The sequence below is a fragment of the Puma concolor genome, chromosome A3 (genome assembly GCF_028749965.1).
Source record: "Puma concolor isolate L17-30 chromosome A3, mPumCon1.1.hap2, whole genome shotgun sequence".
NCBI lineage: Eukaryota > Metazoa > Chordata > Mammalia > Carnivora > Felidae > Puma > Puma concolor.
In genome coordinates, this window is record NC_141669.1 from 73764627 (window position 1) to 73788348 (window position 23722).

Sequence of the window (23722 nt, forward strand, 5' to 3'; positions counted from 1 at the left end):
TGGTCTCTGTTCTCTGTAGCCAAAGAATCCTAATTAATACCACCCTTGTTCTTTTCAGCTTCTTGGAAGAGAAGACTCTTCTTGACTACTTTCTTCTTTATATGTGGATGACTCCACCCTACTGGGCTTCCTACAGTTTCAGTCCTATCTTCTTAGTCTTCCATGCTGGATCCTTTCCTGCTTCTGTCCTAAATATGCTGTTCCTCGGGTTTGTCTCTGTGCCTTCCTTGTTTTCATTTCACAACCCCCTGTCTCAGTCATTCTATGTGTCATCTCTGTATGGAGGTTCCAGGCATCACCTGTCCCCTGAGTTCTATATCCTGCTTGATTGCTGCTGACGTGGCCGAGTGCCTTAGATTCACAAGTCCAGAACCAGGGTCCTTATCATCCACTCCTCCCAAGCCCCCTCCTCTTGTGTTCTTTCTCTTGGGGAATGGTACCACTCAACCGTTCAATAAGAAGCCTGGCCATGTCCCTAATTCCTCCCTTTTGCTCCCTTACATCCACTATCACCCAGTCAGCAAAGCCCCTAGTCCTGTTCATTCAATTTCCTAAATATCTCTTGAAATCATTTGCTTTCCTCCATTTTCCCTGCCTCTAGGCTGGTTTACACATCCTTTCTTCCCAGCTAACCTCCTAATTGGTCATCTTCTAATATTGCCCTCCTCCCCACCAACCCAACTCTCTTTCTACTTTATAGCCAGAATGGTCTCTCTAAAACAAAAGTCAGATGCACATGCTTCTCATCACCACTTTCCTATGGCTAAAGCCTAGACTTTTTAATATGGTTCACAAGGCCCTGCATGATCTGCCCCCTGCTTGCTCTCAGACTTCAGCCTCTAACCATAGGAGATTACTCAGTGATCCCACATGCTGTCTCAGTGAAGATTCACATGCTCTCTGAATCCTCATGCCCTTGCACAGGCTGCTATCCCTTCCCCAACTCTTCTGCCCCCTTCTCAACTTAGCTGACTTACTCATCATTCAGGTCTCAGCTTTAAAGTCTCTTCTGTGGTAGTCTTCTTTGACCCTCACCCCATAACTGCCCTCATCACACTCTCATGCTCCATTATAATTGCCTGTTTATGTATCTGCCCCTCATTAGATCATGAGTTTTATGAAGGCAGGGCCCATATCCTCACCTTCTAGCCAGTGCCTGGCACATTGTAGGGATTCAAAGCTGTTGACTGAACAAGTGAATGTTAAAGCAATTCAACTTCTTTAACATAAATGGAAGGCAGGTTTAAGGATGAGAAAGGTGAAATGAGATTAAAGAATAAGCAAGGCCCAGATATAGAGGAGATCACGTCTCAGGCAGAAGTTTGATTTTGATTCTGTCAGTAAGAGGGAGATGGATAAATCTTACTCCCCAAATTCACATTCACTCGAGATGATCAGTTGGTTTATCTCCCTGTACCACATCACCTCTGAACTTCAGCTTATGCTGATTCCCTGCCTAAAATTCCACTCCTGTTTTAATCACATCTCACAGGCTCTCTGAAGCTTTCCCTGGCTCATCCAGACCCTCCCATTTCCTTAAGATTCCACAACATCCTAAGCAGGTACTACATAGTCTGTTACTTGATTGCATTCTCTGTTTCACTGTGTGCTGTTATCTACTATGGGTTACCTCATCCTTCTGTAAACCCAAATATAAGGAAAAGTGGCTATAAACAAATAAAAAAGGAGATGATGTTGAAAAAATAAAATAAAGTAAATAAGAAAATACAAAAATAAATAAAATAATTAAAATAATTAAAAAAAATTTTTAATAAAAAAATAAAATAAAAATAAAAAATAAAAAGTAGATGGTGTACACAAACATTGCAAAGAACATACAAATGAACATTATCCTTCCAAATCATCTTTATTCAAAATAATCATAGAACTCTTCTCTGGAAAGGGCTTTAGATCTATCTTATGAACTGTATAAGAAATAGATTTGTTCATTATAACCCAAACATATTTGTTTGGGCCCAAACAAATTTATTCAGGTTGCTCACCCACGTTCTTTTTCAGACTCTGCCTCTGAATGACTTTTATATGTAATTGTAATAGCATGTTCGATCAGAAAAGCAGAACCACTATGAGTGATATAGATTGAGGGACTTAGACTTTACACAGTTATGAGAGGTGAAGATGCCTGTTGCCTCTGCATCTGGGGTGGGCCTGAGGTTTCTTTAGACCAGCAGGGCCAGCAGTCCGGAAGGAAATCTGACATGAGGTGTGAGAGAATGAAGACAAACTGAACCCCATGTGGGTCTCTCTCTACTGCCACCTGCAGAAGGAGCTTTGCCCCAGAGCTGTACCTGTGTCTGGTGTCTGACCCTAGAGTCAGAGACCTGGGGCAGCAGTGCCTTGGCAGCTCCTCTGAACCCTGCTGCTGCACCAGGTCCACAAGGGGAGCCCCATGGACCAACAACAATGTGTGCAAGCTGCAGTGACACTTGATACCCTATGCTAACCTGCAAATTCTCTTATGACCAACCCTGAACCAGCAGTACCCAGAAGGCCATTCGGGGAAATGTAGTTCAGCTTACTAAGTTGATGGAGAACATTAACAGCGCAGTTATAAAACTCAAGCTGACCTCCAAGAGACAGTTTGCCACCACTGAAAGCAAATGCCAGTATAAGAGTTCCTGAAGAAGCTGGACACAAGCAAGGGTAGAATTTGTGGAATGAGTAGCAAATGCATCCAAGAAGTTCAGATTGATTTCTTTCAAAAAGGACAATGTTCATTTGGATATATAACATTCTATTTCTTTATGGGGGGTGGGGGGTGAGTCATAGTATTTTATAGTCATTCCTTCTATTTTCATCATTTTCCCCTCTGGTTCTCAAGTATACAAATCTTTTTTTGGTGGTGGTGGTGGTGGTTATATTTTAGCTCAAATGAGTATTGTGGCTCATTCATAAGTTGTTCAAAAATAATGCAGAGGAATGAGTAGGTCCTGGGAAAGTATCCTAGAGCCGGCTAATTCCTTCCTCCTACCCAGGAAGGATATTCTTGCTACTTTCTCTTCTTATGGATATACTTCCTAACTGTAGATTTTAGAGTCCATTTTTTTCTTGGGACTTGTGGCCCTCTGGCCTTTCACCATTTGTGTGCAAGTTGTTATATGGCATATGTCAGCTTCCTTATTTTAGCTCTTTCTAAAGTCTTTCTTCTTTTGCGTTGATAATTTTAATACAGATGATCTTATTCTGGTCACCCTAGGCAAATCCAGAGGTCAGCAAAAACTGTCTCTGTGTGTAAAAAAACCCTAAATAACAGGTGACATGGTTGATGCATCACACTTCAGTCAGCCTGATCCCAGTTTCTTTTTTTCATTTCTTGAACAAAACCCAGAGGCTTTTGATACCTAATATGATTACTAATGCATCTATCGCCTGGACCACTGCTGCTGAATTTTTAAAAATTGTATTAAAATACGCAAACAAATGTACTATTCTAACCATTTTTGGGCGTATGGTTCAGTAGTGGTAAGTACATGCACAATGCTGTGCAACCAATCTCCAGAGCTCTTTTCATCCTGCAAAACTGAAACTCTGTACCCATTAAATAACTCCTCATTCTCCCCTCCCCCCCAGCTCCTGATACCACCCTTTTACTTTTTGTCTCTATGAATCTGGCCACCCTAGGTACCTCATGTAAGTGGAACCCTATAGGATTTGTCTTTTTGTGACTGACTTATTTCACTTAATATAATGTCCTCAGAGTTCATCCATGTTGTAACTGATGAGAGAATTTTCTTCATTTTTAGGGCTCAATACTATTCCATTTATTTTGTTTACCCATCCGTCCATCATTAGACACATGGGCTGCTTCCACCTTTTTGATCTTGTGAATAATGCTGCAATGAACATGAGTGTAGAATATCTCTTTGTGACCCTGCTTTCAGTTGTTTGGGGTATACACCCAGAAGTGTAATTGCTGGATCATATGTTAATTCTATTTTTAATTTCTTGAGGAACTCCCATACTGCTTTCCATAGCACTATTTTACATTCCCACCAAAAGTGCACAAGTGTTTCAATTTCCCCACATCCTCACCAACACTTGTTATTTTCTGTAAGTTTTTCTTTTTAATTTTTTTTATCTTTATTTTTTGAGAGAGAGAGAGAGAGACAGAGTCAGAGCAGGGGAGGAACAGAGAGGGAGACACAGAATCTGAAGCAGGCTCCAGGCTCTGAGTGTCAGCACAGAGCCCGACACAGGGCTCAAACCCGTGAACCGTGAGATTATGACCTGAACCAAAGTTGGACGCTCAACCGACTGAGCCACCCAGGCACGCCTAAGTTTTTCTTTTAATAGTGAACATCCTAATGGGTGTGAGGTGATATCTTCTAGCAGTTTTGATTTGCATTTCCTTTTTTTTTAAATGTTCTTATTATTTTTGAAACAGAGACAGAATGTGAATAGGGAAGGGGCAGAGAGAGAGGGAGACACAGAATCTGAAGCAGGCTCCAGGCTCTGAGCTGTCAGCACAGAGCCTGACATGGGGCTTGAACTCATGAACTGCTAGATCTTGACCTGAGCTAAAGTCAGAGGCTCAACCGACTGAGCCACCCAGGCACCCTTGATTTGCGTTTCCTTAATAATTAGCAATGTTGAGCATCTTTTCATGTACTTGCTATCCATTTGTACATCTTCCTGGTAGAAATGTCAGTAACTCATTTCATTTTATTGCTCAATAATATCCCATTGTATTAATGTGCTACAGTTTATTTATCCATTCACATACAGAAGGACATCTTGATTGCTTCTAAGAATGCTTCTGCAACAATTGTGTGCAGGTTTTTGCATAAACATAATTTTTTAACTCATTTGGATAAATATCAAGGAGCATGACTACTTGGATCAAATGGTAGAGTACATTTAGTTTTGTAAAAAAAAAAAACAAAACAAAGAAACCAAAACTGCCAAATTGTCTTCCAAAGTGGCAGTACCATTTTGTATTCCCACCAGCAATGAAGGAGAGTTACTGTGGCTCCACAATCCTGTCAGCATTTGGTGTTGTCAAAGAGTAGAAGTTGGAATAGATGATATTATGCCCACCACTTCCCCCAAGCCATGCTTTGGGGCTCCTACTGCTGTACTGAAATATATGTTTTGATGTCTTTCTTGAGGACAAAGACTGCTTCTCATCTTGGTATAGGAAGAAATATAGGGTCTGGCAAAAAATAAATGTTCACTATTTGTGTAAAAAGTAAGGAAGGAAGGAAGGAAACAGCCAGAAACACACATTTTGTATGCACTTTGCATCTGTGATTCCCCTATGCCTCATCCCACCTTTCAGCCTGGCCCCCAGGCCACATTCTTTTTCTTTAGCTCATAATTCCCCAACTCAAGGGAAAATATCCTTGCTGGACCGTGATTCTCAAAAGGAAGATTAGAAGAGTCCCAGTGACTTAAAAGGAATAATACTTGGTTAGCCCCTGAACAGATGCTGGCACTTTCTAAGGGAAGAATCTCATTGTAGGTTGTGCTGTTCTACGAACATTGGCCCTTGGCCAACCCAGAACTGAGGAACTTTCCTCCCTTCACTGGACATTTAGAAATATATTTTTGGGTTGTTTTGTTTATTTGTTTTACAATAAGAATGCATGACTTTAGTAAGCAGAGGGACCCAGGATTTTTTAACTATAAAAATACACTTTATTCTTGGTAGAACATTGGTGAGAATGTTACTGTGCTCTATTTTTGTTGATTATTGTATTGCAATATATATGTATAATGTGAACAATATTTTGGAATATTTTCACCCTTTATAACCCATAGTTCCTAGTTTTATTGAGGCTCCCATATTAACCAGAGTTTCTTCCATAGTGTAGAGAGGACAGATACTCCTTCAGCCATTTAGCCATGAAGCATGGTGTCCCCAAGGGCACTTTATTATTAGCTATGGCTAATAGCTAGGATAGGAGACTATGATAAGGATTGTTCATTCTGAAGAGGTAGAAGTGTGTGAAAGGAGAGACATAAGATCCAAAGGGAGATAGAGATGGTCAGAAGCCAATGCCAGGGATCTAAACTCTCCTTCCCAGCTGAGCCTCAAGATGAGGAGACTGTAGAGACAACTGGTTAGGTGTTGAGGTGCTCAAATCACTAGGATTCAGTTACTCCATTCTCCAGGCATGGTATAACCCTAGGCTTCTAGGAGCCCAGTCTTTATCTTCTCTACATCCAACAGGGAGGGGGCATGATGGTGTGATCTCAGAGAGGACAGGCGAGCAGAGAAGCATAATTGGCTCCCTACAGCCTGTGTGTGGCATACGGAGAATCTAGCAGTTCCCAAGCACCTTAGCAAGGCAACACAAAGGGGCAAAGGCCTGATGGAATAACCAGTCTCAAGTCAGGATGAAGATGCCTCAGTAGGTAGTGCTTTTAAAAAATCAGACTCTAGGTATGGGTGCCAGTGAGAGACAAAAGACTAGATGAGGCCAGTCTAGGGGCCAGGATAGGAAGCAGAGGTCACTCAGTGGATCTGAGTCTTCTCTTCTGGTGCCATGAAGTCATATAAGCTTCCACATAACCTGAAACATCATCTTGAAAAGGGGTGGGAGAGGAAGTGGGAGAACTAAGCATTTATGTAAACTTGGGGTCATTCAAAAGAGATTATTTAGATGGCACAAATAGAGATACTGGTGATTTGCAAGTTTAAAGATTGTTTCTTCCTCTTACTATTCCTGGGTAGGGAGCTTGATGGGAAAATTAGATCAGCTAAGGGAAAATAAGAAGTTTCCTTTCCTTTATACAATTGAGTGGTACAATGTATATATGCTGCCCTGCACATGTGGTGGTAGTTTGATGACTTCAATTGTTTTCCCCTTGGCTTTGTGTACTTTCTTGATTTGCACAATATTCAGTCCGAGGTTCATTGGAAAACAAAGTACACACACACACACACACACACACACACACACACACACACACACATGTTGTAATATTGTAACCCAGTTACTACCATGACCACTGCTGATTTTGAGTCACCAGGCTCCACACCTGGTCTGAGGTCACCCTAGGTTCTAAAATCACCTGGAACACTTCTGTGAGCTGTCACTAAAATATTTTGCTGACTTTCTTCATCCCAGCTTTATATCCTTCTAGCAGAAACGTCCAGGAATTGTGTTATACTACCAAATTCTTAGAAGTAGTTTTCAGAGTGTTTTATTTGTATGGTCTCATATAATGCCAACAACTCTGTGAGTTAGATGGAAGAAATGGTAGTAGTTCTATTTTACAGTTAAAAACAAACGAACAAAAACAAAAAAACTAAGCTCAGAAGCTTAAGTTGGGGCCCAGTCATAAAAACAGAAAGCAAACTAGGTCCTTCAACAGAGAGAATTTATTATAGGGAATTGGCTGCAGGCATTTGTATACTGGAACTGCTCATACTGATGTGGGGTCAGGAGGGAATGGTCAAGAAAGGATTCTTGAGACATTTTTGGTGCAAAAAGGTGTTTTCATTATGGCACAGGGATAGGACCAGTGGGCAGAAAGAGTTGCACTTTTGCTGTATGAACCTGGTGGTTATATGCTTACTGCTCAAGGGGGAGGGGACGTGCAATGAGTATTAGATCATAAATGTCTTCTGCAAATTTCTACTCTTAAAACTACTTTTGCAAGATTTCTCCAGTGCTTATCATTCAGCTCAATGTTAACTATCGGTGAGATATACAGGCAGTCATGTGACCCTTTAAGAATGTAGAAGCCAGCAACTATTTGATCATTATCGCAACTATAAGTCAGACTTCTGGGCTAAAGGTAAATGTTTTTCTGCTTCTATCCCTCATCAGTACCAGCTTAACTCCAGTGATGTCATGTTGGTAGTTGAAAATTATCCACAGTAAATTATTTATTTATGAAAATCAGCAATCATGAAAATTACAAATCAGGGTTCTTTTTGTTTTTGTTTTTCTGGAGAGCTGTTTATTAAATATTCATCATCACACCACTGGTTATAGGATTGGAGGACTGGGATGGGGAGTGGGGGGAGGGAACATTGCTCCTCATCAGGCTCTGCACTGGCAGCACAGAGCCTGCTTAGGATTCTGTCTCTACCTCTGTCTGCCCCCCCTCCTCTCATGTGTGCACACCTTGCTCTCCCTCTCTTTCTCTCTCTCTCAAAATAAAATAAATGAACTTAAAAAGGGGGAGGGGAACATTAAAGTAACGCAGAAATAGTGAATGGAGAAAGCGGCTACCACCCCAGGACTGGGAAACAAAGGAAAGAGGTAGGCTTATGAAAATCTAGGAGCTCAGAGGAGGGGCTCAGAGCCTGGGCTCAGACTATGGCGGGAGGGGGCGGGGGGGGGGGGGAATCACCTCCTTGAGGGGACGCAATGATGCTGCATGGGGGTGCTGAAGGCAACCAGAGGCCAGAACCTACCACCAACGCTTTGGGGGAGGTTGACAGGAATAGCGAGCCAACCAACAGTGTGTCCTTCCTCCTCCTACCTTAAGCCCCCTCTAGCGCCCCTATTGGCAAAACTTAACAGGAGCAGCAACAAAAGAGAAATGTTTGCAGAGTTCCAGCTGCAGCATTTCAAAGTCACATACAGAGGGTGGGTTGGGATGCGAATCAATTACTAACTCGCACATTAAACAATTTGCCTAAGGTTACATAGTAAGTGTGGTCTGTCTTGCTCACTGCAATGTCTCGGTGCCTAGAAAAGTGCCTAGTATATAATATACACTCAGTAAACATTTGGGTGAGGAAGGAAAGACGGCAAGCTAGACTAGTCCAATTCTACAGCACACATTTAAAAGCAAAGAGTCCAAAATATCCCTGGTTGTCTGCCCCACTGTGTAAGCACAATCATAGCACCAAGTATGTCTATACTTGAGCCACTCTCTCCCAGTTTGGCTGTAGGAACTAACTAAGGAGGTACTACTGCCTGGTGCTTTGGAGAAACGTAGATCTGGATTCAAATCCCAATTCCACTAGTCAAGAGTTGTGTAGCTTTGGGCAGATTACTCAGCATCCCTAAGCCTTGGTTTCCTCATCTGTATAATGGAGATGGTAATGATGTGCGAGCTTTAAATGAGGTAATTGTGCGTGGCACCTGCTCAATCAGTGCTCACTGTTACCATCACCCCCACCCCAACCCCAGAAGGGTGAGCAGATAAGTGGTAGGCTGAGGCCAGTCAGGGACTAGCGAGCCGGTTGTTCTCGGCTTCCCACCCGTGCTGGTCAGAGCTGGCCAAGACCTAGGCTGGAGGAGTAGGGGTCTGACCACAGCTGACACAGTCAAACCCAGGGTTGGAAGATGGAGGCCAGATTGGCCAGGCCCAGGGCTCTGCAGCCCAGCAGGGTTCCATACGCCTCGCTTGGCACCTCATCTCTCTGGAACCTGGAGATCGGAATCTGTGTTTCCCAATAGTTCCACGTTTCAAAGCAAGTTTACTCTAGCCCGAGACAAACGCGGGTGTGGCGGTTCCTTACATTCAAAACGAAACAAAAGAAAAGAAAACAAAGAGAACCCCCGCCCCCAACCCAGGAAGGCCTGCGGACTTTTCCCAGGCAAATGTGCAGTGGGAGAGGAGCGGGTTCCTTTGCGGCTGCTGCCCGGCTCCAGAGCTTAGGAATACAGCCTCTTGGTGCTCCGGTTCGGGGTCCTGAGCCTCCAAGGCACCGGGGCCGCAGCAGTGGGGTTCGCCCTGCCCAGCTCAGGTCCCGAGTGCCCAGTCGGCTCCAGGGCCGGGGAAGGCGGGAGCACAGCAGAGCTGCCTGCGCCCCGCCCCGGGAAGCACCCGCTCCCCCTGCCGGAATCCCGGGAATGTCGCCGGTCCGGAAAGCAGCTGGACGGCCTCTGGGCAGAGGGAGAGGTCAAACCTGGAATTTTCTTGGGCGCTTTTGCACAATATCCCCCCAAGCGTTTCAGTCCCATGACGTAGATACCCACGGGGGGGACGAAAAGGAAGCAGCCTACTTTTTCTCCGGGAAGACTTAGTCGCAGCAAAGGCACTCAGTCCCGCTCGTAGTCCCCCCAGATGCCTTTTTCAGGCTCGAAAGATCCCTTTGTGTCTGAGAGAGGAAGCCCTTTCTCGCTTGGAAACAGACAGGGCCACCCCCGGGCATGCGTTTCCAGCTGGATTGTCGCCATCTCGTGGCAGGATTGGGTGGCCACACTGGTGCATAGGCCAGACCACCCTGCCTACGACTTTCTTGGGTCTCCAAGTACCTTTCCTTCTTTCCCCAACCAGTTAGCAATGGACATTTAAAAATCATGTTCTCAGGGCATAGGAGTTGAAGTGTAATGCCTGTGTCCTCTCCACCTTCCAATTGTGTGTGCATGTGTCTTCCTAACGGCAACCAAGCGTTACTGGAGACTCCAGGAGAGAGCAGATGCCTTACTGAGGGGTTCTGCCTCCTGAGGCACCATGAGCAACTAGAATGAGGGGCCAATCCCCCACCAATTTCCCATGATACAAACTAATGATTAAGAAGACAGAGACGCACACTGTCTTGTTCCCACTGGTTTGTAATGTTATTATACTTGATGAGTATTATTAAAGGACCCCTGTTATTAAAGACTCCCTATTATTATTGTTGTTATTATTATTATTTAGCATTTATAATATATTCTGTATTTTCAAAGCACTCAAAGACTATTATCACCCCCAGCTTTCCAAACACTCCAGAGAGGCAGTCTTCACTTTATAAAATAGGGAAACTGAGGCACTGTAATTAGTGCAAAGTTGATGGATTGATGAGTCAACAGTAGTCATTTCTTCCCAGATGATTATTGTCTTACTCCAAAGTGTCATAGACGCCAGTAGATGGTAAATAGACACCCTAACTTGGGAAACTAGTTCTCTCACCCACTTTTATGACCCATTGTAATCACATTAGAAACCCAGTCCCAGGAGTTTAAAACTTCCAAGTTATGTGTTCATTGCATTGAGCATATGGATGATGTTAATTGTATTTTATTTTATTTTTATATGTCAAACACAACCCATTAAAAAAAAAGCAGGGATGTTGCAATCAATAAACCAGATGTATCTTGATTTGGAGAATAAATTGGTTTTCAAGACAAATACCCCATTCATTAGACACAACAAGCATAAAAAAGACCAATAAAAACCAATCATCTTATTCTAGTGTCTATTATCCTTTCAGAGACAAGAAAAACTATTTTCTGCTTTCAGATTTTGTTTCTTCTTTCCAAAGATTTCAGTCTTATCAGTAGCCACACTCATATTACCACAGTACCTTAAGTTCCTTCAATAACAGCTTTCTCTCCAAAAGCAACAACAAAATAAATTACCTTGCTCTGCTCATAGAAAGTGCTCCTCTTCTTCCTCCCACCCCCTCAAAAAGAGAGAGAGAGAGAGAGAGAGAGATCCTGTCATTCTAGAAGTTTCCAATGGAAAGCTTTAGGCTTGAATTCAGAGCTGTGTCATGGTTGAGGCGAAGGAGAGTTCGAGAGACTTGTTCTACCATCAGTTGCTGAGTTAGCCTAGCCCCCCGCAAAGATACAATGTTGAGGAAGCTTGTCCTGGGAGCCTTCCCATAACCTTTAATGTTCTCTTTTTACCCAGTTCTTACCCAAAATAATAAATATCTATATGTGCATTTTTTAAAGAAGTTAAGGGAGTTATTTGTTAGTTTGGGGTCTATCAGGTCGGCCTTCTCAACCTTTCTTTATATTCATTTAAGGGGTTCATTTTCTCAGAAGGAATGTATTTATAAATTGTATTAATAAATAGCTACAGTTAGTAGACCTATGATAAATTATTAATCCTATGCAGCAATCCTTTGAAGTAGATTTTCATTATCCCCATTTTACAGGTAAGAAAACTAAAGTTCAAAAAAGCTCAGATAACCTGCCTATAGTCCCACAGCTAGGGAAGAGCCAGGATGGGTATACAAGGCTGCAACTTCTGTACACACAGAAATATGGAATTACTTACACTCACGGGAGTCCTTCAGGCAGGAAAACAAGACGCAGGAGTGTGATAGGTATATAGGAAATAAGTTAAAAAATAATAGAGTGACAAAACATTCCCAGTCAGTAGGGAAAGAGTCCTGTGTACATACCCACCATTTACTGTGTCTATAGAGTGGACTCCTATAGGGCCAGATTGTAGGAGTTCAGTTTGCCAGCCAACCTCATCTTTTTGCTTTCCCTCTTAGGCCAGCTGGACAGGGTGGGATAGAATGATTAGTCAATGGAGAAGCACATGACTCTCCAAACTCCTTCCGACTCCACCTTCCAGCCAGTGGGGAGGAAGGTTCTTCAAGGAGATTCCAGCCTTTGCCAGATACAAAGAGAGTCCAAAGCCCTAGGCAATCCCAGTTGAAAAACAAATATATAGGCATTTACTAGTGTGGTAAATGGGATTTTTCTGGGGGGAGCAGGATACACTGAGAAAGAAAGAGTGACATAACAATGGGGGAGGCAATTTCCACTCAATCGTGAGATTTAAAAAATTGGTTGGGAATTGTTAGACAATATAGAATGGTGTTTGAGAGTAGTTTTCTGGAGCCAGGCTGTCTGGATTGAAATACCAGCTCCATCACTTATTAGCTGTGTGAACTTCAGCCAGTAATTTGGCCTTTTCTATGCCTTGGTTTCTTCATCTGTAAAACAGGAGTGATTATAGTATCTGCCTCCTAAGGTTGATGTGAAGATTATGCAAATTAATGTATATGCTTAGAACAGTGTCTGGTCCATGGTACGCACAAATATTAGTTTCTATTATCATTATAGTGGAAAGAAACTTTTCAACCAAACTTATCTGTGCTCCTAAAACTGCTGGGTGATCCTAGGTAATTTATGCAACCTCCCAGAGCTTTACTGTCCTCATCTATAGCATAGGGTAATAACACGATCTTGTGAGGCCATTGTGAGGATCAAGTGAGTTATGCATAAAAATATTCATCATAATTTTGGTAATAAGTAGTAATTTAGTAAATTCCCATTTCCTTCCTTTCTTTGATTTAGCATTAATGATTTTTTTTTTTTTTTTGGTGTGTTTAGTGGTTGGGAAAAGAATAGTAAAATTGAAAATATGCATAATCGAGAAATATATCTTATAATTAAACTAAATTGAAATATAAATTGAAATATATTTTATGATTAAAAAGAGAACTCTTTGCCTTATAGGGGTGTCACAGCACCTAGGAACAACATGGCAACCAAGCAAGGCTATTCCTCAGGAAAACTGTAAGGTATGTCAACAGCAAGTCTATCTTCCCTTTTCCGTGCAGTGTTTTGGTCAGGTTCAACCTTGCCTCTTTCCAGACTGTCTGACAGCAGAATCTTGGGGAGAAGAGGGGGAGTAGGGTGAGGAAAGGGACTTGGAATGACTCACTGAGGGACTACGATGTTCACCATTGCTTTAGCTCCTTTCCCTTTTTCCTGAAGCCACAGTCAGCGGGGCTGAGGTGGAGGGAGAGGTTCAGTTTGGGCTAGTGACTCTCTGAGAAGCCCTGGGTCAGGGTAGGGTAGTTACCTACATCCCTGTTCCTCGAAAGACAGAATCAGCAACATCTAGGAGCTTGTTAGAAATGCAGAAGCTCAGGTCCCACCCCAGGCCTACTGAATCGTAACATATGACAAGATTCCCAGGAATTTAGATGCACATCTAAGTTTGAGAAGGACTGAGCTAGAGCCTATGGTGTCTACTGTAGCCGCTGATCTGAATGGATGGCTGGCATTGGGACTTTTACTTCAAATTGTGTATCTCTTTTTCATTTCCTCTTTCCTGAATCCACACTGTGTGCTTTATAAATTGAGATGACAATGGCCTACTATGGCAAAAGTGGCTACTTTAATTGATCAGAACTCTCAAGAGGCCCAGAAGTGGAAGATGGTCCAGATGACAATTGAAAACTCACTTTGGAGGCAAGTAGGGTGGAGAGGGCAAAGATCTGTCAGTCAGGTGGTATCTATGGAGTACTCACTGTACACCAGGTCCCTACTATGTGCAAGCACTCTGGGTGACACAAACAAATAGCACGGTGCCATGGAAAGCACTGGACTGGAAGTGTTCAGGAGATTGGGGACCGGGTCCAAACCTCCCTTTTAAGTAGCTGGGCAATTCCCCTTACCCCCCCCCCCCCCCAGCATCTTTGTTTCCCATCTGAAAAACCCACGAGTCAGATTAGAAGACCCTAAATTCCCATCCAACTCTAAAAGCTCTGTGATTCCAATAATTCCAGCCCCAAAACCTTAGTCTAATTTGGTGGACAAAATGATTTTAAATGATTACACATGAAACAGAGGGCAACCCAGGACAGGATGTGATTAAGGGCTGAGTTGTGCGGAACTGGCAGCGTAGGGATTAAGGACTCCTGGAAGCTGTGTGTAAAGAGCAGGGTCTGGAACCTCCCTGAACTCCTCCCCTCGGTCCCAGAGCCAATACAGAAGGGGGCGGGCTGGACTTTCACGCTAGGCCACAAGGTGTCGCTGTCATGATGTGAAATCCATGGCTGGCAGGGATGCTTCCTGGGAAAACCTTTGCTACCCATCTGGGTAAAGGGACAACGCTAGCTTCCAGACCTGAAAACACAGGTTTCTAAGGGTGCTGAGCAGCTTAGAGCACACGGTTGTCTTTTGTCTAAGCAGAAATCAGTGTGTACCCTCTACCCTGCCCAGATTGACTCAGACACCACAAAAGAAGTGACAAGCAAGAATGTCAGTGCAGGACGCATAAAGGAGCCTGCTTCCTTACACACACGCGCGCGCGCGCGCGCGCACACACACACATACACACACACACACACACACACACTTTTTGGACATCGAGGTATCAGGACCACCCCCATTCCTTCCCACACTGGGTCTCTACCCCACAGGTCAGCTCCTTGCTTGCCCAGAAGGCAACAAGGAATACTAGCCTAAACCAGAAGCCTTCGCTTCACTTGCTCACCCCCAGGAGAGTTTGCCCTGGCGGTGGAGACAAGAGGCTTCAGCACAGAAGCCTAAGACTCTAGGCTAGTCACTGTCCTGGAGTGAGCAGTGTCCACCCCAAAGCCAGCAGCACTCAACATTCTCTCCATGTCATTTCCCTCGAAAGGGGGATGTGTGTGAGTGAAAAGTAGTGTTTTTTAAGGCTCTACTATGTGCTGAGCTCTGACCAAGGTGCTTTACATATATTGCTCATGGGTCCACTTCCTCTGCACCGGTTCCCACTACTCACTCTCACTTTGCGCCCCTGAAAAACAACACAAACAAACTGAAAACCTCTAAATCTCCTAGGGAAATAACCAACAGTTACTCTGATGTGTAGGCGAAAGTGCACAGAACTTGCAGCCCCCACACCTTGGACATTTTCAGTTCTGTTTCTTGACAATCATGTGACAATACATATATAATTTAACCTTTCTGAGCCTCAATTTCCACATCTGTAAAATAAAGCAAAGTTATATAGAAATAACTTTTTTGTGTTTAATTTTGTTTTGATTTTTTTTTCTTGAGGTGTAATTTACATACTACAAAGTGCACATATCATCAATGTATAGCCCATTGAATTTTCAGGCTAACCATCCCAACACCCAGACTAAAAACAGAACACTGCCAGTATCTCAGAGCCCATTACCCCCTCTTCCAGTCACTAACCTTCCCCCCTCCCTCCCACCAAGGTACATACTAGCCTGACTTGTAAGAACACAAATTTGTGTTTGCTATTTTTATATTTAATATAAGTGGAATCATACAATATGTACTCCTTCATTTCTGGTTTCTTTCACTAAACGTCTTGTTTTTACAGATAGCAATAGTTTGTTTTTTATTTTTGGAAGTGGCGGTGGGGAACATAAGCAGGCGAGGGGAGAGAGAGAAGAGGAGAGACAAGTGGGCTGTGCTGTCAGCATACAGCCTGACGTGGGGCTCAGACTCACAAACCATGAGATCTTGACCTGAGCCAAGGTCAAGAGTCAGATGCTTAACCAACTAAGCCACCCAGGCACCCAATGGTTTGTTCTTTATAATTGCTGTATAGTATTTCACTGTGAATATACAACAATTTATCCACTCTATAGCTGATGGATATTTGGGTAATTGCTTGTTGGGGGACTATCATAAATAGTGCTTCTCTGAACATTCTAGTATCTCTTTCTCTTTGTTTTCAATTTTTAAAATCGTGGTTAACATGAAATTTACCACCTTACCCATTTTTAAACGTGCAGTTCGGTGGTATTAAATACATTCATAATTTTGTGCAACCATCACCAAAAAACATCTCCAGAACTCTTTTCATCTTATAAAACTGAAACTCTATACCCATTAAACACTAACTCTATTTCCTCCTCCCTCCAACTTCTGGTAGCCACCATTCTATTTTCTGTCTCTATGATTTTGATTACTCTGAGTACCTTATATCTTTTGGTGAACATTTTGTATTCAAATGTGTTAGACACAGTATCTGTTAGACTAATATCTCTCATGAATGTAAATGCAAAAATCCTCAACCAAATATCAGCAAGTCAAATCCAACAATGTAAAAAAGAAAGACATTCCGCAATTAAGTGGGATTTGTATCAGGTATGTGAAGCTGGTTAAACATTCAAAAATCAATGAATGTAATAAATCGTATCGGTAGGTTCAAGAAGAATACATCACATGATCATATCAACAGATGCAGATAAAACATTTGACAAAATCACATTCATGATAAAAACTTTCAGTAAATTAGAAATAGAGGGAAACTTCTTCAACTTGATAAAGAATAGCCACGACAAATCTATAGCTAACATCATACTTAATCGTGAGAAGCCCAAAGCTTTACCACTAGTATCAGGAACAAGGAGCAACGTTGTCCTCTCTCACCCTCTCCCACTACTTTTCAACATCATACTGGAAATTCTAGCTAATGCACTAAGACAAGAGAAGAAAAGGAAAAATATGTATGTGTGTATATATATATATATATATATATATATATATATATATATATGGAACAAATAAAACTGTCTTTGTTTGCAGATGACATGATTGTCTATGTAGAAAATCTGAAGGAATCCATAAAAACAATCCTGGAACTAATAAGTGATTATAGCAAACTTTTAGGATACAAAATTAGTTTACAAGTCACTTTTCTATATACCAGAAGTGAAATAGTGGAATTTGAGATTAAAACCACACTACCATTTCCATTAGCATCTCTCAAAATGAATTGCTTAGGTATTTATCTAACAAAATATGTATAAGATCTATATGAGGAAACCCATGAAACTGTGATGAAAGAAATCAAAGAAGAGCTAAATAAGTGGGGAAATATTCTATGGGTAAGAAGACTCAATATTGTCAGTATATCCGTTCTTCCCACTTTTATCTGTAGATTCAATGCAATCCCACTCATAATCCCATCAAATTATTTTGTGGATATTGACAAATGGATTCTAAAGTTTATATGGAGAAACTGAGACCCAAAATAGCCAACACAGTATTGAAGGAGGAAAACGAAGTTGGAAGACTGACAAGACCCAAATTTAAGACTAACTGTAAAGCTACAGTAATCAACACAATGTGGTATTGGTGAAAAAAATAGACAAATTGATCAGTGGAACAGAATAGAGAGCCCAGAAATAGATCCACACAAATGTAGTCAATTGATTTTTCACAAAGAGCAAAGACAATACAATGGAGCAAAGACAGTTTTTTTCAAAAAATCATCCCAGAACAACTGGATAGCCACATACAAAAACATGAATTTAAATGCAGACTTTACACACTTCCTAAAAATTAATTCAAAAGGGTCACAAACCTATGCATGAAACACACAACTATAAAACTCGTAGAAGATAACCTAGGAGCAAATCCAGATGACCTAGGGTTTGGCAACAACTTTTTAGATGCAGCACCAAAGGTGTACTCTATGAAAGAAAGAAATGTTAGGCTGGATTTCATTAGAATTAACAAAAAAATTCCACTCTGTGAAAGATATTGTCAAGAGAAGCTACAGACTGGGAAAGATGATTGCAAGAGACATATCTGATAAAAAACTATTACTTAAAATATAAAAATGATTCTTAAAACTCAACAGAAAGATAAGTAACAAACTGATTTTAAAAATAGGCCAAATATCTCAGAAACACCTCACCCAAGATGTACAGATGGTAAACAAGCATATGAAAAGGTGTTCTACATCAGATGTCATCAGGGAAATGCAAATGGAAACAACAATGAGATATCCCTATACTCCTGTTAGAATGACCAGATGAAACTGGCCCAAACTATATTACAAAGCTATAGTAAGCAAAACAGTATGATATTGACATGAAAACAGACACATAGATCAGTGGAAGAGAATAGAGAGCCCAGAGATAAACCTATGCATATATGGTTAATTAATTTATGACAAAGGAGCCAAGAATACACAATGGGGAAAGGATAGTCTCTTAAATTGTTTTGGGAAAACTGGACAGCCACATGCAAAGGAATAACACTGGACCCCTATCTTACACTATACACAGAAATCAACTCAAAATGTACTAAATACTTAAATGTAAGACCTGAAATCTTAAAGGTCCTAGAATAAAACATAGGTGATAGGATCCTTGACATCAATCTTGGCAATGATTGTTTGGATCTGACCCCAAAAACAAAGGCCTAAAAGCAAAAATAAGTAAGTGAGACTACACCAAATCAAAAAGTTTCTGCACACTTTGAGGCACCTGGGTGGCCTCATTTGGTTAAGTGTCCAGCTCTTGGTTTTAGCTCAGGTCATGATCTTATGGTTTATGAGATTGAGCCCCATGTTGAGCTCTGCACTAACAGTGGGGAGCCTGCTTGGGATTCTTTCTCTCTCTCTCTCTGCCTCTCCCTTGCTGGTGCTCTCTCTCACTCTCTCTCAAAATAAATATAATAAACATTAAAAAAAAAAAAGCTTCTGCACAGCAAAAGGAACCATCAACAAATCAAAAGGCAACTTACAGAATGGGAGAAAATATTTGTAAATCATATATCTGATAAGGGTCTGATGTCCAACATATGTAAAGAACTCATACAACTCAATAGAAAAAATCTATTAAAAATAGCCTGAGGACCTGAATAGACATTTTCCCAAAGATATACAGATGGCTAGCAGGTAACATAAAAAGATGCTTAACATCACTAATCAGCAGGGATATGCAAATTAAAACCACGATTAAATATCACCTCATACCTGTCTGAATGACTAGTATCAAAAAGACAAGGAATAATAAGTGTTGGCAGGGTTATGGAGAAAAAGGAACCCCCATGCACTTGTTGCAGCCGCTATGGGAAACAGTATGGAGGTTCCTCAAAAAATGCAAAATAGAATTACCACATGATCCAGCAATTCTACTTCTGGGTATTTATCCAAAGAAAGTGAAATCACTATCACAAAAAGATATATATTTGCACACACCATATTCCTTGAAGCATTATTTACAATAGCCAAGACATGGGAACAAATTGAGTGTTCTATGGATGAATAGACAATGTAAATGTGATATGTATAATGGAATATTATTAACCCATAAAAAGAAGGAAATCCTCTCACTTGAAACAACATTCATGGACCTTGAGGACATTATGCTAAGTGAGATGAGTCAAACAAAGACAAATACGAATTATCTCACTTATCTATGGAATCTAAAAAAAAGTAACTCATCAGTACAGAGAACAGATTGGTGGTTGCCAGAGGTGGGGATAGAAGATGGGAGAAATGGGTGAAAAAAAAAAAAGGAATAGCCAACAGAACACTGATATTAAATTCTGGCAGGGATGTGGAGCAAGAGGAACTCTCACTTATTACTGGTGTAATGCAAAATGGTACGGCCACTTTGAAAGACAATTTTGTTTGGTGATTTCTTACCAAACTAGACATACTCTTACCATATAATCCAATAATCACGTTCCTTGATATTTACCCAAGGAAGTTGACAACTTAGGTTTATACAAAAACCTGTATATGGTTGTTTATAGCAGCTTTATTCATAATTGCTAACCTTGGAAACAACCAAGATGTCTTTCAGTAGGTGAATGGATAAACAAATTGGTACATCAGACAATGGAATATATTCAATCTAAAAAGAAACGGCTACCAAGCCATGAAAGGATATAGGGGAAACTTAAATGCATATTACTAAGTGGAAAGAAGCCAATCTGAAAAGGCTGCCTACTGTATGGTTTCAAGCATAATACCTTCTGGGAAAGGCCAAACTATGGAGACATTAAAGAGATCAGTCATTGCCAGGGGTTTGTAGGGAGGGAGAGATGAATAGGTGGGGCATAGAGAATTTTTAGGGCAGTGATACAACTGTATTTTACTGTAATGGGGGATATATACCCTTACAAATTTGTCCAAGCCCATAGAATGCACAGCACCAGAAGTGACCCCCAATGTAGACTATGGACTTTGGGTGACCATGATATGTTAATGTAGGTTCATTAGTTGTAACAAATGTGCCATTCTGGTGTGGGAAATTGATAATGGGGGAGGCTAAGCACGTTTGGGGGCAGGAAAGTATATGGGAAATCTGCATACTTTCTGCTCAATTTTTCTGTGAACTTAAAACTGCCCTAAAAATAAATTAAATATATGTATAACACTTAATGCCTGGTAGGCTTCATTGCACATGGATAAGGTGGGGGGAACCAGCTATTTCTCTGGGAAGTTCCCAGATATCAGTCTGTGGAGCAGTGTTTCTATAGTAAGTTTCTCTAGAAAAGAATCCCCCAATCTCCCATTGAGATGGCATTATGCCAGCTGTCAGAGTTTTGAAAGTAGGAGGAGGGAATGGAACTGAGGATGGAACTACTCTTTCAACTTGTCCTCTTGTTTTCATTGTCACACCTCACACTCGCCTTCGTGTTTCTTGTGGATTTCCAAGTTTTTATCCCCTTCTCCTCAGTGTTCCTTTCTGAGAGTCACAGCTTTCTGCACTGTGCAATCAATTATGTTTCCTCCATTATCTTTCTAACTTGCAAGAAATTGGTGGAATCTCTTGTGTGCTAGTCCCTCCACTTCCTCTTTTTTTTTGAATCTTTATGTAACTTTTATCTCAGTGGCATAATTAGCCAATCTTCTCACCCACCATAAATCAGTATGTCACTCTACATTCCTTTTTCCCCTCACTCTCACATCCAGTTTTTCATCAAGTCTAATTGATTGTTATATTTCAATTATCTCCTGCATACATATCCACCAATACCACTTTAGATCTAGCCCTCTCCCTTGGACCATTTGAAAAAAAGAGATTGTAATCTAAGGGTAAGAGAAAGTCCTGAAGTGAGTATTTGCCTTTGTGTTTCAGTCCTGACCAGGAGAACGTGCACCAGTGTGAATGTTCCTGGCCATTTATTTGGCTGGTGTTCTCTAATAGAGAGATGGTTGTTATGGCAAAATAACAGTATTTCTTGGGATAACTCCTTCCTTTTATCCTGACCTTCTGTGCTTATCAAAGAATTTCCTGGAATGAATGTTATTTCTCACTTTCCTTCCTTCTGAGAGGAGTCTGGGTTGTACTATTGGTAACTATTACCGAAAAATAACCAATAGGTCTTGTGATTGGAAACCATGGAACCTGATTACTGTTGAGAGAACTGCATCTGTTTGACGTGATAAGCGAAGGCCCAGGTCCTAAGTCCATGATCACCCCCAGAAAGTTCTGATGCTCTGGGGAAATGCAACTGTCCAGCCTCTCCCTCACCCTCTACCATATTCTGAAACAGCCTCTCCCTCACCCTCCACCATATTCTGAAACAAAACTCACCATACTTTCCGTGTTACCCAATATATTATCAAAGGATAGGCAGCATGGCTGCAATACAGGCAATCGAGAAATAAGCTGAGAAAATTTCATTATGTCAGACTGATGACTTCTTCTTTAGTAAGAAAATAGGTAGAGCCAAGCACTCACACACACACACACACACACACACACACACCGTATTATCTGTGTATATACACATGCACATAAAGAATTCATATTTATATTTATATCTCTAAGCTCTTCCATCACAACACATTCCTAAAAACTAGGACTCCTTTGGCTCTACTGGTTGCCAGGGTGATTCTTGCTGGAGTAAACACAGTTTTGCTGGTCGACTCAAACAGAGAGAGCTTCATTTAGGACACTTCGGGCTCTCTGTTAAGATCCCTCCCCTTTCCTGAGGTCCTTCTTCCTGCCCACTCCTTCCCCAGTGCCAGGAAGAAATGCACACTGCCAGCTGCAGAGCTGGCTCAAGGTCTGAGGAGCTCTGTGTGGGAATCCTCAGTTAACACATGAGCCCAAAAAGCAACAGGAAAAAAATCTCAGTGCTCAGCTGAATTCCAGAAGCCTACTCATTCCAATACTAACAGATGAGTAGGAGAACAGGAAGGCAAGTGTCATGATCCCACCCCTCCCATTTTCCCTGGCTCCCTCTTCTGACCCTTCCAGCCTCCTCCTCCTCTTCCCCCAATTCCTACATCTGAGGCAACTCTGATCCTTCAGTCTGGAGACCCGGCATCTTTCACTTCTCAGTCTTTCAATGTTATGGTCTTTGAGCCAATGAAGGCTGTACTAAAACTCAAAGCAATTTTTTGAAAAGGATGTGATAAAAGAGCTTTGGAAAAGTTTAGTGTACCTTCCCAGGAAGACAGCAGTGCCTTAAAACAGCACAGTCTACATAGCCAGGGCATCCCTGTGAGTCCCTCTGACCTGGCCCAGGTGGCCAGAACAAGAAAGAAGGCCAACAGGGCCAGCTCCTCTCACATGTCATCCCTGGGCACAATTTTTGTCCCTAAACTACAAAATTTTCATTTGTTCTTTTCTTTTCCTTTCCTTCCCCCTTCCTTCCCTCCCCCCTTTTCTTCCTTTCCTTCCTTCCCCTTTCTTTTCTTTTTCTCTTTCTTTCTTTCTTTCTTTCTTTCTTTTCTCTTTCTTATTTTCTCTGTCTCACTAATATGAAATGAAACAAGGGGACTTTCATTTTGAGGTCTGGCTGGGCCTTTGAATGTGCTCTGTTTCTCCCTAGATCACCCCAGAGGCAAAACTGTCTCTGCTGGTTTTTCCAAGAAATACACTCATGCCAAATCTTGGTGAGTTTAGCTGAATTTTTATAAGATTTGGTGGGGTTACAAAAGAGGATCACATCACAAAATGAGGACTCTTTTCTCCTCTCACCAGCTGCTTCTCCCCTCTGCTCTCCCTCCTCTCTGCCTACCATCCCTCCAAATTCTTCCCATTCTCTTGTAGTGCTGACATCTGCCCCTGGGTGAGGATGAGGTGCTTGGGGGGAAGGTAGAAAAGGAGTTACAGGTATATTCTACCCCAAATTTATGTAAACATATCTGTCAAAGTGCTCAGAAGAACAAATGCCTCTTTATTAACACAACTCACTCTCTTTAGAGCACAGTTATATTACAGATAGCAAATCTTTCCCCATGATATCAGGATATCTATGTATGTATGTATGTATGCATGTATGTATGTATGTATCTATCTATCTATCTATATCATGTTAGTAACACTAGAAATCACTTTTTCTGGGGGGGCACCTGGGTGGCTCAGTTGGTTAAGCAGCTGACTCTTGATTTTGGCTTAGGTCATGATCTCATGGTTCATGGGATTGAGACCTGCATCGGGCTTCTTGCTGAGGTGGAGCTTGCTTGATATTCTCTCTCTCTCTCTCTCTCTGGCCCTCCCCCACCCACATACACTGTGTCTCTCTTTGTCTTTCAAAATAAATAAACTTAAAAAAAAGAAATCACTTTTTTTTTGTAGAGAAAGAGAAAATGAGAGGGTTAGGGATAG

At 41.6% G+C, this 23722-nt stretch overlaps 1 protein-coding gene across 3 annotated transcripts in view; it reads left to right on the forward strand.

Moving 5' to 3' along the window:
* Nucleotides 1-23722, forward strand: part of LOC147582531 (uncharacterized) — a 244490-nt gene that overhangs the window by 160799 nt on the left and 59969 nt on the right. For all 3 annotated transcript variants that reach the window (XR_015249228.1, XM_086701148.1, XM_086701149.1), the window contains one exon: nt 13119-13183. The gene's annotated coding sequence lies outside the window, so the exon portion shown is untranslated. The remainder of the gene's footprint in view (nt 1-13118; nt 13184-23722) is intronic.